Here is a 14,637-nt window from a genome sequence, read left to right on the forward strand (position 1 = left end):
TTCCCCCTCGTAACCACAGTTAGTCAGGAACCTTTTCATACAAACCCAGCCCTAACTTAGTGGGCTTCCCTACCTGGACTCAGGTTGGGCGTGAGCAGAGCCCTCATGAAACAAGACACTTATCTCACTGACAGCGGCATCTCCTCGGCTCCCAGATGGATGGCTTTTGCGTGGCATCAACAATGCTCAGAGTCTCAACGCTCTCGCTCGCTTTCCATCACGAGGGCAGTAGACTCTGACGGGTGACTTCGTTTTCCTTCGTTCTAAACCTAAAGAGGGAGGGGGAGGCGAGCCAAAAAAATTAGCATCTCCGTCTGCAATGTCGCGTAGTATCTTCTTTTCACATCTCCCATATCCCACGGCTCCACCCTCAACCCATCTCCCATTACTACGTTACAACTGCAACTAGAAGGCACCCATTGTAATGGCACCCAAAATATTCACTTTCTTCAGGAGACTCTTGTCCCTTCCCCAGCCTTAATCCCAGAGCCTCATACCCAACGAGGAAGCACACGGCCTGTGAAGAAAACTACAGCGACTACACATGAGGAATTCAAAGCACTGACCTCTTACTCACAGCCAGCGATGCAGAAGGCAGAAACATGAGGACTATTTATGTCTCCTTAGAAGGATGTCCAGACTACTCAGGTCCACTTCTGCAATATTCTTGTCCGGCTAGGGCTCCTGGACGATTCCTCCGCAAACTAAGAAAGCCAAGCAAGAACTATCACTACACAGAACTCTATTGGGGCGTCGAGTCTTGCCCTCATCCCTGCCTCCCTCTCCAGTCCCATCTACATCAGCCCCACTAGATGAACAGAGACCGAGTAAACACAGACAGTCACAGCTCCACTTTAGTGCCCACTGCCCCGCATGGTTTTCGTCCGCTCCTACTTCTCCGTGGCTCCCGAGACCTGGCTAGGATGCACACCTAGCACGGATGCCCGTGGTCCTACGAAGGGAGACGGCACGAGGAGAGGAGAGGAGAGGAAAGAGAGTGAGAAAGTTGGCCAACACACTAGAGGAGAGAGAGAAAGAGACAGAGAGAAAAAAATGGGAGGAAGGCAAGCAACTCACCACCTGGAATCATCCTCCTGGATGCAACCTTCTGCTTCCGAGAACACACCGCATCTGGGCAGAGAAATGAGCAGTCCCTGAAAATGGGGACCTTGTCTCTCTCGTAACCACAGCTGCTTAGGAACCATTTCTTACAAACCCAGCCCCAGCTAACTGGGCGTCCCTACCTGGAGCCATTGGGGCCCTACGCAGAACCCTCACCAAACCACACACTTATCTCACTGACGGTAGCGACTGCTCCACTGCCAACTGGACGGCTCCTGACTTGCATCAACAATGCTCGCAGGCTCACTGCTCTTGCTCGCTTTCCATCCGACAAGGGGAGTAAACGCTGACGTTTGATTTCTTTTCCCAGGGTACTAAATCCGGCACAAGGAGGAAAAACAATGAAGTTACCACCTCAGTGGGCAGCGTCGCGTAGGCTATTCTTTTCGCCTCTCCTACACGGCAGCGCTCTGCCCCAAACTCTCCCCCCGATTACGCCTTTAGCATTACAACTAGAACGCACCCCTTGCAACGGCACCTAAAATAATCACTCTACACAGAAGACTCTGGCCCCTCCCCAGCCGTAATCTCACAGAACCCCATACCCAATGAGAAAGCACACGGCCTGTGAAGAATACTACAGCGAGCACAGATGACGAATTCAAAGCACTGACCGCTTACTCACAGCCAGTTATGCGGGAGCCAGAAAGTTGAGGACTGTTCATGTCTGCTGACAAGGATGTTCATGTCTGCTTACAGGGATGTCCAGTCTGCTCATGTCCACTTCTCCCAGTTTCTTCTCGAGATAGGGCTCCTGGAAAATTCCTCTGGAAGCGCAGCTGCAAAAGCCAAGCATGAGCCATCACTACACCAACCTCTATTGGTGCTTCAAATCTTGCCCTCCTCCTGGCCTCCCTCTCCAATCCCATCTACCTCGGCCCCACTTGACAAACAGAGACTGAGATAACACCGACAGTCACAGCCGTGCTTGATTTTCGTCCCCTCCTACTTCTCCATGGCTCCCCAGACATAGCCTGTGGGGATACACACGTTACACGGCTGCCCGTGTCTTACGAAAGGAGACAACACGAGGAAAGGCAAGGACAGACAGCGAGAGCTAGAGGGTGTGTGTTGGCCAACATACTAGAGAAGAGAGAAAGAGAGAGAAAGAAAAACATTGGAGGAAAGCAAGCAACTGACCACCTAGAGTCATCCTTCTGAATCCAACCTTCCGCTGCGGAGGAGACACCGTTCCTGACCAGAGAAATGAGCAACCTCTGAAAGTAGGGACCTTTTCCCCCTCGTAACCACAGTTAGTCAGGAACCTTTTCATACAAACCCAGCCCTAACTTAGTGGGCTTCCCTACCTGGACTCAGGTTGGGCGTGAGCAGAGCCCTCATGAAACAAGACACTTATCTCACTGACAGCGGCATCTCCTCGGCTCCCAGATGGATGGCTTTTGCGTGGCATCAACAATGCTCAGAGTCTCAACGCTCTCGCTCGCTTTCCATCACGAGGGCAGTAGACTCTGACGGGTGACTTCGTTTTCCTTCGTTCTAAACCTAAAGAGGGAGGGGGAGGCGAGCCAAAAAAATTAGCATCTCCGTCTGCAATGTCGCGTAGTATCTTCTTTTCACATCTCCCATATCCCACGGCTCCACCCTCAACCCATCTCCCATTACTACGTTACAACTGCAACTAGAAGGCACCCATTGTAATGGCACCCAAAATATTCACTTTCTTCAGGAGACTCTTGTCCCTTCCCCAGCCTTAATCCCAGAGCCTCATACCCAACGAGGAAGCACACGGCCTGTGAAGAAAACTACAGCGACTACACATGAGGAATTCAAAGCACTGACCTCTTACTCACAGCCAGCGATGCAGAAGGCAGAAACATGAGGACTATTTATGTCTCCTTAGAAGGATGTCCAGACTACTCAGGTCCACTTCTGCAATATTCTTGTCCGGCTAGGGCTCCTGGACGATTCCTCCGCAAACTAAGAAAGCCAAGCAAGAACTATCACTACACAGAACTCTATTGGGGCGTCGAGTCTTGCCCTCATCCCTGCCTCCCTCTCCAGTCCCATCTACATCAGCCCCACTAGATGAACAGAGACCGAGTAAACACAGACAGTCACAGCTCCACTTTAGTGCCCACTGCCCCGCATGGTTTTCGTCCGCTCCTACTTCTCCGTGGCTCCCGAGACCTGGCTAGGATGCACACCTAGCACGGATGCCCGTGGTCCTACGAAGGGAGACGGCACGAGGAGAGGAGAGGAGAGGAAAGAGAGTGAGAAAGTTGGCCAACACACTAGAGGAGAGAGAGAAAGAGACAGAGAGAAAAAAATGGGAGGAAGGCAAGCAACTCACCACCTGGAATCATCCTCCTGGATGCAACCTTCTGCTTCCGAGAACACACCGCATCTGGGCAGAGAAATGAGCAGTCCCTGAAAATGGGGACCTTGTCTCTCTCGTAACCACAGCTGCTTAGGAACCATTTCTTACAAACCCAGCCCCAGCTAACTGGGCGTCCCTACCTGGAGCCATTGGGGCCCTACGCAGAACCCTCACCAAACCACACACTTATCTCACTGACGGTAGCGACTGCTCCACTGCCAACTGGACGGCTCCTGACTTGCATCAACAATGCTCGCAGGCTCACTGCTCTTGCTCGCTTTCCATCCGACAAGGGGAGTAAACGCTGACGTTTGATTTCTTTTCCCAGGGTACTAAATCCAGCACAAGGAGGAAAAACAATGAAGTTACCACCTCAGTGGGCAGCGTCGCGTAGGCTATTCTTTTCGCCTCTCCTACACGGCAGCGCTCTGCCCCAAACTCTCCCCCCGATTACGCCTTTAGCATTACAACTAGAACGCACCCCTTGCAACGGCACCTAAAATAATCACTCTACACAGAAGACTCTGGCCCCTCCCCAGCCGTAATCTCACAGAACCCCATACCCAATGAGAAAGCACACGGCCTGTGAAGAATACTACAGCGAGCACAGATGACGAATTCAAAGCACTGACCGCTTACTCACAGCCAGTTATGCGGGAGCCAGAAAGTTGAGGACTGTTCATGTCTGCTGACAAGGATGTTCATGTCTGCTTACAGGGATGTCCAGTCTGCTCATGTCCACTTCTCCCAGTTTCTTCTCGAGATAGGGCTCCTGGAAAATTCCTCTGGAAGCGCAGCTGCAAAAGCCAAGCATGAGCCATCACTACACCAACCTCTATTGGTGCTTCAAATCTTGCCCTCCTCCTGGCCTCCCTCTCCAATCCCATCTACCTCGGCCCCACTTGACAAACAGAGACTGAGATAACACCGACAGTCACAGCCGTGCTTGATTTTCGTCCCCTCCTACTTCTCCATGGCTCCCCAGACATAGCCTGTGGGGATACACACGTTACACGGCTGCCCGTGTCTTACGAAAGGAGACAACACGAGGAAAGGCAAGGACAGACAGCGAGAGCTAGAGGGTGTGTGTTGGCCAACATACTAGAGAAGAGAGAAAGAGAGAGAAAGAAAAACATTGGAGGAAAGCAAGCAACTGACCACCTAGAGTCATCCTTCTGAATCCAACCTTCCGCTGCGGAGGAGACACCGTTCCTGACCAGAGAAATGAGCAACCTCTGAAAGTAGGGACCTTTTCCCCCTCGTAACCACAGTTAGTCAGGAACCTTTTCATACAAACCCAGCCCTAACTTAGTGGGCTTCCCTACCTGGACTCAGGTTGGGCGTGAGCAGAGCCCTCATGAAACAAGACACTTATCTCACTGACAGCGGCATCTCCTCGGCTCCCAGATGGATGGCTTTTGCGTGGCATCAACAATGCTCAGAGTCTCAACGCTCTCGCTCGCTTTCCATCACGAGGGCAGTAGACTCTGACGGGTGACTTCGTTTTCCTTCGTTCTAAACCTAAAGAGGGAGGGGGAGGCGAGCCAAAAAAATTAGCATCTCCGTCTGCAATGTCGCGTAGTATCTTCTTTTCACATCTCCCATATCCCACGGCTCCACCCTCAACCCATCTCCCATTACTACGTTACAACTGCAACTAGAAGGCACCCATTGTAATGGCACCCAAAATATTCACTTTCTTCAGGAGACTCTTGTCCCTTCCCCAGCCTTAATCCCAGAGCCTCATACCCAACGAGGAAGCACACGGCCTGTGAAGAAAACTACAGCGACTACACATGAGGAATTCAAAGCACTGACCTCTTACTCACAGCCAGCGATGCAGAAGGCAGAAACATGAGGACTATTTATGTCTCCTTAGAAGGATGTCCAGACTACTCAGGTCCACTTCTGCAATATTCTTGTCCGGCTAGGGCTCCTGGACGATTCCTCCGCAAACTAAGAAAGCCAAGCAAGAACTATCACTACACAGAACTCTATTGGGGCGTCGAGTCTTGCCCTCATCCCTGCCTCCCTCTCCAGTCCCATCTACATCAGCCCCACTAGATGAACAGAGACCGAGTAAACACAGACAGTCACAGCTCCACTTTAGTGCCCACTGCCCCGCATGGTTTTCGTCCGCTCCTACTTCTCCGTGGCTCCCGAGACCTGGCTAGGATGCACACCTAGCACGGATGCCCGTGGTCCTACGAAGGGAGACGGCACGAGGAGAGGAGAGGAAAGAGAGTGAGAAAGTTGGCCAACACACTAGAGGAGAGAGAGAAAGAGACAGAGAGAAAAAAATGGGAGGAAGGCAAGCAACTCACCACCTGGAATCATCCTCCTGGATGCAACCTTCTGCTTCCGAGAACACACCGCATCTGGGCAGAGAAATGAGCAGTCCCTGAAAATGGGGACCTTGTCTCTCTCGTAACCACAGCTGCTTAGGAACCATTTCTTACAAACCCAGCCCCAGCTAACTGGGCGTCCCTACCTGGAGCCATTGGGGCCCTACGCAGAACCCTCACCAAACCACACACTTATCTCACTGACGGTAGCGACTGCTCCACTGCCAACTGGACGGCTCCTGACTTGCATCAACAATGCTCGCAGGCTCACTGCTCTTGCTCGCTTTCCATCCGACAAGGGGAGTAAACGCTGACGTTTGATTTCTTTTCCCAGGGTACTAAATCCGGCACAAGGAGGAAAAACAATGAAGTTACCACCTCAGTGGGCAGCGTCGCGTAGGCTATTCTTTTCGCCTCTCCTACACGGCAGCGCTCTGCCCCAAACTCTCCCCCCGATTACGCCTTTAGCATTACAACTAGAACGCACCCCTTGCAACGGCACCTAAAATAATCACTCTACACAGAAGACTCTGGCCCCTCCCCAGCCGTAATCTCACAGAACCCCATACCCAATGAGAAAGCACACGGCCTGTGAAGAATACTACAGCGAGCACAGATGACGAATTCAAAGCACTGACCGCTTACTCACAGCCAGTTATGCGGGAGCCAGAAAGTTGAGGACTGTTCATGTCTGCTGACAAGGATGTTCATGTCTGCTTACAGGGATGTCCAGTCTGCTCATGTCCACTTCTCCCAGTTTCTTCTCGAGATAGGGCTCCTGGAAAATTCCTCTGGAAGCGCAGCTGCAAAAGCCAAGCATGAGCCATCACTACACCAACCTCTATTGGTGCTTCAAATCTTGCCCTCCTCCTGGCCTCCCTCTCCAATCCCATCTACCTCGGCCCCACTTGACAAACAGAGACTGAGATAACACCGACAGTCACAGCCGTGCTTGATTTTCGTCCCCTCCTACTTCTCCATGGCTCCCCAGACATAGCCTGTGGGGATACACACGTTACACGGCTGCCCGTGTCTTACGAAAGGAGACAACACGAGGAAAGGCAAGGACAGACAGCGAGAGCTAGAGGGTGTGTGTTGGCCAACATACTAGAGAAGAGAGAAAGAGAGAGAAAGAAAAACATTGGAGGAAAGCAAGCAACTGACCACCTAGAGTCATCCTTCTGAATCCAACCTTCCGCTGCGGAGGAGACACCGTTCCTGACCAGAGAAATGAGCAACCTCTGAAAGTAGGGACCTTTTCCCCCTCGTAACCACAGTTAGTCAGGAACCTTTTCATACAAACCCAGCCCTAACTTAGTGGGCTTCCCTACCTGGACTCAGGTTGGGCGTGAGCAGAGCCCTCATGAAACAAGACACTTATCTCACTGACAGCGGCATCTCCTCGGCTCCCAGATGGATGGCTTTTGCGTGGCATCAACAATGCTCAGAGTCTCAACGCTCTCGCTCGCTTTCCATCACGAGGGCAGTAGACTCTGACGGGTGACTTCGTTTTCCTTCGTTCTAAACCTAAAGAGGGAGGGGGAGGCGAGCCAAAAAAATTAGCATCTCCGTCTGCAATGTCGCGTAGTATCTTCTTTTCACATCTCCCATATCCCACGGCTCCACCCTCAACCCATCTCCCATTACTACGTTACAACTGCAACTAGAAGGCACCCATTGTAATGGCACCCAAAATATTCACTTTCTTCAGGAGACTCTTGTCCCTTCCCCAGCCTTAATCCCAGAGCCTCATACCCAACGAGGAAGCACACGGCCTGTGAAGAAAACTACAGCGACTACACATGAGGAATTCAAAGCACTGACCTCTTACTCACAGCCAGCGATGCAGAAGGCAGAAACATGAGGACTATTTATGTCTCCTTAGAAGGATGTCCAGACTACTCAGGTCCACTTCTGCAATATTCTTGTCCGGCTAGGGCTCCTGGACGATTCCTCCGCAAACTAAGAAAGCCAAGCAAGAACTATCACTACACAGAACTCTATTGGGGCGTCGAGTCTTGCCCTCATCCCTGCCTCCCTCTCCAGTCCCATCTACATCAGCCCCACTAGATGAACAGAGACCGAGTAAACACAGACAGTCACAGCTCCACTTTAGTGCCCACTGCCCCGCATGGTTTTCGTCCGCTCCTACTTCTCCGTGGCTCCCGAGACCTGGCTAGGATGCACACCTAGCACGGATGCCCGTGGTCCTACGAAGGGAGACGGCACGAGGAGAGGAGAGGAAAGAGAGTGAGAAAGTTGGCCAACACACTAGAGGAGAGAGAGAAAGAGACAGAGAGAAAAAAATGGGAGGAAGGCAAGCAACTCACCACCTGGAATCATCCTCCTGGATGCAACCTTCTGCTTCCGAGAACACACCGCATCTGGGCAGAGAAATGAGCAGTCCCTGAAAATGGGGACCTTGTCTCTCTCGTAACCACAGCTGCTTAGGAACCATTTCTTACAAACCCAGCCCCAGCTAACTGGGCGTCCCTACCTGGAGCCATTGGGGCCCTACGCAGAACCCTCACCAAACCACACACTTATCTCACTGACGGTAGCGACTGCTCCACTGCCAACTGGACGGCTCCTGACTTGCATCAACAATGCTCGCAGGCTCACTGCTCTTGCTCGCTTTCCATCCGACAAGGGGAGTAAACGCTGACGTTTGATTTCTTTTCCCAGGGTACTAAATCCGGCACAAGGAGGAAAAACAATGAAGTTACCACCTCAGTGGGCAGCGTCGCGTAGGCTATTCTTTTCGCCTCTCCTACACGGCAGCGCTCTGCCCCAAACTCTCCCCCCGATTACGCCTTTAGCATTACAACTAGAACGCACCCCTTGCAACGGCACCTAAAATAATCACTCTACACAGAAGACTCTGGCCCCTCCCCAGCCGTAATCTCACAGAACCCCATACCCAATGAGAAAGCACACGGCCTGTGAAGAATACTACAGCGAGCACAGATGACGAATTCAAAGCACTGACCGCTTACTCACAGCCAGTTATGCGGGAGCCAGAAAGTTGAGGACTGTTCATGTCTGCTGACAAGGATGTTCATGTCTGCTTACAGGGATGTCCAGTCTGCTCATGTCCACTTCTCCCAGTTTCTTCTCGAGATAGGGCTCCTGGAAAATTCCTCTGGAAGCGCAGCTGCAAAAGCCAAGCATGAGCCATCACTACACCAACCTCTATTGGTGCTTCAAATCTTGCCCTCCTCCTGGCCTCCCTCTCCAATCCCATCTACCTCGGCCCCACTTGACAAACAGAGACTGAGATAACACCGACAGTCACAGCCGTGCATGATTTTCGTCCCCTCCTACTTCTCCATGGCTCCCGAGACATAGCCTGTGGGGATACACACGTTACACGGCTGCCCGTGTCTTACGAAAGGAGACAACACGAGGAAAGGCAAGGACAGACAGCGAGAGCTAGAGGGTGTGTGTTGGCCAACATACTAGAGAAGAGAGAAAGAGAGAGAAAGAAAAACATTGGAGGAAAGCAAGCAACTGACCACCTAGAGTCATCCTTCTGAATCCAACCTTCCGCTGCGGAGGAGACACCGTTCCTGACCAGAGAAATGAGCAACCTCTGAAAGTAGGGACCTTTTCCCCCTCGTAACCACAGTTAGTCAGGAACCTTTTCATACAAACCCAGCCCTAACTTAGTGGGCTTCCCTACCTGGACTCAGGTTGGGCGTGAGCAGAGCCCTCATGAAACAAGACACTTATCTCACTGACAGCGGCATCTCCTCGGCTCCCAGATGGATGGCTTTTGCGTGGCATCAACAATGCTCAGAGTCTCAACGCTCTCGCTCGCTTTCCATCACGAGGGCAGTAGACTCTGACGGGTGACTTCGTTTTCCTTCGTTCTAAACCTAAAGAGGGAGGGGGAGGCGAGCCAAAAAAATTAGCATCTCCGTCTGCAATGTCGCGTAGTATCTTCTTTTCACATCTCCCATATCCCACGGCTCCACCCTCAACCCATCTCCCATTACTACGTTACAACTGCAACTAGAAGGCACCCATTGTAATGGCACCCAAAATATTCACTTTCTTCAGGAGACTCTTGTCCCTTCCCCAGCCTTAATCCCAGAGCCTCATACCCAACGAGGAAGCACACGGCCTGTGAAGAAAACTACAGCGACTACACATGAGGAATTCAAAGCACTGACCTCTTACTCACAGCCAGCGATGCAGAAGGCAGAAACATGAGGACTATTTATGTCTCCTTAGAAGGATGTCCAGACTACTCAGGTCCACTTCTGCAATATTCTTGTCCGGCTAGGGCTCCTGGACGATTCCTCCGCAAACTAAGAAAGCCAAGCAAGAACTATCACTACACAGAACTCTATTGGGGCGTCGAGTCTTGCCCTCATCCCTGCCTCCCTCTCCAGTCCCATCTACATCAGCCCCACTAGATGAACAGAGACCGAGTAAACACAGACAGTCACAGCTCCACTTTAGTGCCCACTGCCCCGCATGGTTTTCGTCCGCTCCTACTTCTCCGTGGCTCCCGAGACCTGGCTAGGATGCACACCTAGCACGGATGCCCGTGGTCCTACAAAGGGAGACGGCACGAGGAGAGGAGAGGAAAGAGAGTGAGAAAGTTGGCCAACACACTAGAGGAGAGAGAGAAAGAGACAGAGAGAAAAAAATGGGAGGAAGGCAAGCAACTCACCACCTGGAATCATCCTCCTGGATGCAACCTTCTGCTTCCGAGAACACACCGCATCTGGGCAGAGAAATGAGCAGTCCCTGAAAATGGGGACCTTGTCTCTCTCGTAACCACAGCTGCTTAGGAACCATTTCTTACAAACCCAGCCCCAGCTAACTGGGCGTCCCTACCTGGAGCCATTGGGGCCCTACGCAGAACCCTCACCAAACCACACACTTATCTCACTGACGGTAGCGACTGCTCCACTGCCAACTGGACGGCTCCTGACTTGCATCAACAATGCTCGCAGGCTCACTGCTCTTGCTCGCTTTCCATCCGACAAGGGGAGTAAACGCTGACGTTTGATTTCTTTTCCCAGGGTACTAAATCCGGCACAAGGAGGAAAAACAATGAAGTTACCACCTCAGTGGGCAGCGTCGCGTAGGCTATTCTTTTCGCCTCTCCTACACGGCAGCGCTCTGCCCCAAACTCTCCCCCCTATTACGCCTTTAGCATTACAACTAGAACGCACCCCTTGCAACGGCACCTAAAATAATCACTCTACACAGAAGACTCTGGCCCCTCCCCAGCCGTAATCTCACAGAACCCCATACCCAATGAGAAAGCACACGGCCTGTGAAGAATACTACAGCGAGCACAGATGACGAATTCAAAGCACTGACCGCTTACTCACAGCCAGTTATGCGGGAGCCAGAAAGTTGAGGACTGTTCATGTCTGCTGACAAGGATGTTCATGTCTGCTTACAGGGATGTCCAGTCTGCTCATGTCCACTTCTCCCAGTTTCTTCTCGAGATAGGGCTCCTGGAAAATTCCTCTGGAAGCGCAGCTGCAAAAGCCAAGCATGAGCCATCACTACACCAACCTCTATTGGTGCTTCAAATCTTGCCCTCCTCCTGGCCTCCCTCTCCAATCCCATCTACCTCGGCCCCACTTGACAAACAGAGACTGAGATAACACCGACAGTCACAGCCGTGCTTGATTTTCGTCCCCTCCTACTTCTCCATGGCTCCCCAGACATAGCCTGTGGGGATACACACGTTACACGGCTGCCCGTGTCTTACGAAAGGAGACAACACGAGGAAAGGCAAGGACAGACAGCGAGAGCTAGAGGGTGTGTGTTGGCCAACATACTAGAGAAGAGAGAAAGAGAGAGAAAGAAAAACATTGGAGGAAAGCAAGCAACTGACCACCTAGAGTCATCCTTCTGAATCCAACCTTCCGCTGCGGAGGAGACACCGTTCCTGACCAGAGAAATGAGCAACCTCTGAAAGTAGGGACCTTTTCCCCCTCGTAACCACAGTTAGTCAGGAACCTTTTCATACAAACCCAGCCCTAACTTAGTGGGCTTCCCTACCTGGACTCAGGTTGGGCGTGAGCAGAGCCCTCATGAAACAAGACACTTATCTCACTGACAGCGGCATCTCCTCGGCTCCCAGATGGATGGCTTTTGCGTGGCATCAACAATGCTCAGAGTCTCAACGCTCTCGCTCGCTTTCCATCACGAGGGCAGTAGACTCTGACGGGTGACTTCGTTTTCCTTCGTTCTAAACCTAAAGAGGGAGGGGGAGGCGAGCCAAAAAAATTAGCATCTCCGTCTGCAATGTCGCGTAGTATCTTCTTTTCACATCTCCCATATCCCACGGCTCCACCCTCAACCCATCTCCCATTACTACGTTACAACTGCAACTAGAAGGCACCCATTGTAATGGCACCCAAAATATTCACTTTCTTCAGGAGACTCTTGTCCCTTCCCCAGCCTTAATCCCAGAGCCTCATACCCAATGAGGAAGCACACGGCCTGTGAAGAAAACTACAGCGACTACACATGAGGAATTCAAAGCACTGACCTCTTACTCACAGCCAGCGATGCAGAAGGCAGAAACATGAGGACTATTTATGTCTCCTTAGAAGGATGTCCAGACTACTCAGGTCCACTTCTGCAATATTCTTGTCCGGCTAGGGCTCCTGGACGATTCCTCCGCAAACTAAGAAAGCCAAGCAAGAACTATCACTACACAGAACTCTATTGGGGCGTCGAGTCTTGCCCTCATCCCTGCCTCCCTCTCCAGTCCCATCTACATCAGCCCCACTAGATGAACAGAGACCGAGTAAACACAGACAGTCACAGCTCCACTTTAGTGCCCACTGCCCCGCATGGTTTTCGTCCGCTCCTACTTCTCCGTGGCTCCCGAGACCTGGCTAGGATGCACACCTAGCACGGATGCCCGTGGTCCTACAAAGGGAGACGGCACGAGGAGAGGAGAGGAAAGAGAGTGAGAAAGTTGGCCAACACACTAGAGGAGAGAGAGAAAGAGACAGAGAGAAAAAAATGGGAGGAAGGCAAGCAACTCACCACCTGGAATCATCCTCCTGGATGCAACCTTCTGCTTCCGAGAACACACCGCATCTGGGCAGAGAAATGAGCAGTCCCTGAAAATGGGGACCTTGTCTCTCTCGTAACCACAGCTGCTTAGGAACCATTTCTTACAAACCCAGCCCCAGCTAACTGGGCGTCCCTACCTGGAGCCATTGGGGCCCTACGCAGAACCCTCACCAAACCACACACTTATCTCACTGACGGTAGCGACTGCTCCACTGCCAACTGGACGGCTCCTGACTTGCATCAACAATGCTCGCAGGCTCACTGCTCTTGCTCGCTTTCCATCCGACAAGGGGAGTAAACGCTGACGTTTGATTTCTTTTCCCAGGGTACTAAATCCGGCACAAGGAGGAAAAACAATGAAGTTACCACCTCAGTGGGCAGCGTCGCGTAGGCTATTCTTTTCGCCTCTCCTACACGGCAGCGCTCTGCCCCAAACTCTCCCCCCTATTACGCCTTTAGCATTACAACTAGAACGCACCCCTTGCAACGGCACCTAAAATAATCACTCTACACAGAAGACTCTGGCCCCTCCCCAGCCGTAATCTCACAGAACCCCATACCCAATGAGAAAGCACACGGCCTGTGAAGAATACTACAGCGAGCACAGATGACGAATTCAAAGCACTGACCGCTTACTCACAGCCAGTTATGCGGGAGCCAGAAAGTTGAGGACTGTTCATGTCTGCTGACAAGGATGTTCATGTCTGCTTACAGGGATGTCCAGTCTGCTCATGTCCACTTCTCCCAGTTTCTTCTCGAGATAGGGCTCCTGGAAAATTCCTCTGGAAGCGCAGCTGCAAAAGCCAAGCATGAGCCATCACTACACCAACCTCTATTGGTGCTTCAAATCTTGCCCTCCTCCTGGCCTCCCTCTCCAATCCCATCTACCTCGGCCCCACTTGACAAACAGAGACTGAGATAACACCGACAGTCACAGCCGTGCTTGATTTTCGTCCCCTCCTACTTCTCCATGGCTCCCCAGACATAGCCTGTGGGGATACACACGTTACACGGCTGCCCGTGTCTTACGAAAGGAGACAACACGAGGAAAGGCAAGGACAGACAGCGAGAGCTAGAGGGTGTGTGTTGGCCAACATACTAGAGAAGAGAGAAAGAGAGAGAAAGAAAAACATTGGAGGAAAGCAAGCAACTGACCACCTAGAGTCATCCTTCTGAATCCAACCTTCCGCTGCGGAGGAGACACCGTTCCTGACCAGAGAAATGAGCAACCTCTGAAAGTAGGGACCTTTTCCCCCTCGTAACCACAGTTAGTCAGGAACCTTTTCATACAAACCCAGCCCTAACTTAGTGGGCTTCCCTACCTGGACTCAGGTTGGGCGTGAGCAGAGCCCTCATGAAACAAGACACTTATCTCACTGACAGCGGCATCTCCTCGGCTCCCAGATGGATGGCTTTTGCGTGGCATCAACAATGCTCAGAGTCTCAACGCTCTCGCTCGCTTTCCATCACGAGGGCAGTAGACTCTGACGGGTGACTTCGTTTTCCTTCGTTCTAAACCTAAAGAGGGAGGGGGAGGCGAGCCAAAAAAATTAGCATCTCCGTCTGCAATGTCGCGTAGTATCTTCTTTTCACATCTCCCATATCCCACGGCTCCACCCTCAACCCATCTCCCATTACTACGTTACAACTGCAACTAGAAGGCACCCATTGTAATGGCACCCAAAATATTCACTTTCTTCAGGAGACTCTTGTCCCTTCCCCAGCCTTAATCCCAGAGCCTCATACCCAACGAGGAAGCACACGGCCTGT

General features: G+C 51.8%; 1 long non-coding RNA gene across 20 annotated transcripts; it reads right to left on the reverse strand.

Annotated features, from left to right (window-relative positions):
• Nucleotides 1–7: 7 nt before the first annotated feature.
• Nucleotides 8–14,409, reverse strand: LOC135979879 (uncharacterized). Of its 20 annotated transcripts, none has more exons than XR_010597125.1 (14): nucleotides 13,756–14,408; nucleotides 13,508–13,661; nucleotides 12,332–13,196; nucleotides 11,157–12,034; nucleotides 9,981–10,845; nucleotides 8,806–9,683; nucleotides 7,630–8,494; nucleotides 6,455–7,332; nucleotides 5,279–6,143; nucleotides 4,104–4,981; nucleotides 2,923–3,792; nucleotides 1,748–2,625; nucleotides 567–1,436; nucleotides 8–269 (listed from the first exon to the last, which is right to left on the reverse strand). It is a non-coding gene; the product is annotated as an uncharacterized LOC135979879 (long non-coding RNA). The 20 variants fall into 20 exon arrangements; XR_010597127.1 differs by having other exon boundaries at nucleotides 11,157–11,310; nucleotides 11,405–12,034; nucleotides 13,508–14,408; XR_010597124.1 differs by having other exon boundaries at nucleotides 8,806–8,959; nucleotides 9,054–9,683; nucleotides 13,508–14,408.
• Nucleotides 14,410–14,637: the final 228 nt, after the last annotated feature.

Source organism: Chrysemys picta, unplaced genomic scaffold, assembly GCF_011386835.1.
Source record: "Chrysemys picta bellii isolate R12L10 unplaced genomic scaffold, ASM1138683v2 scaf1335, whole genome shotgun sequence".
NCBI lineage: Eukaryota > Metazoa > Chordata > Testudines > Emydidae > Chrysemys > Chrysemys picta.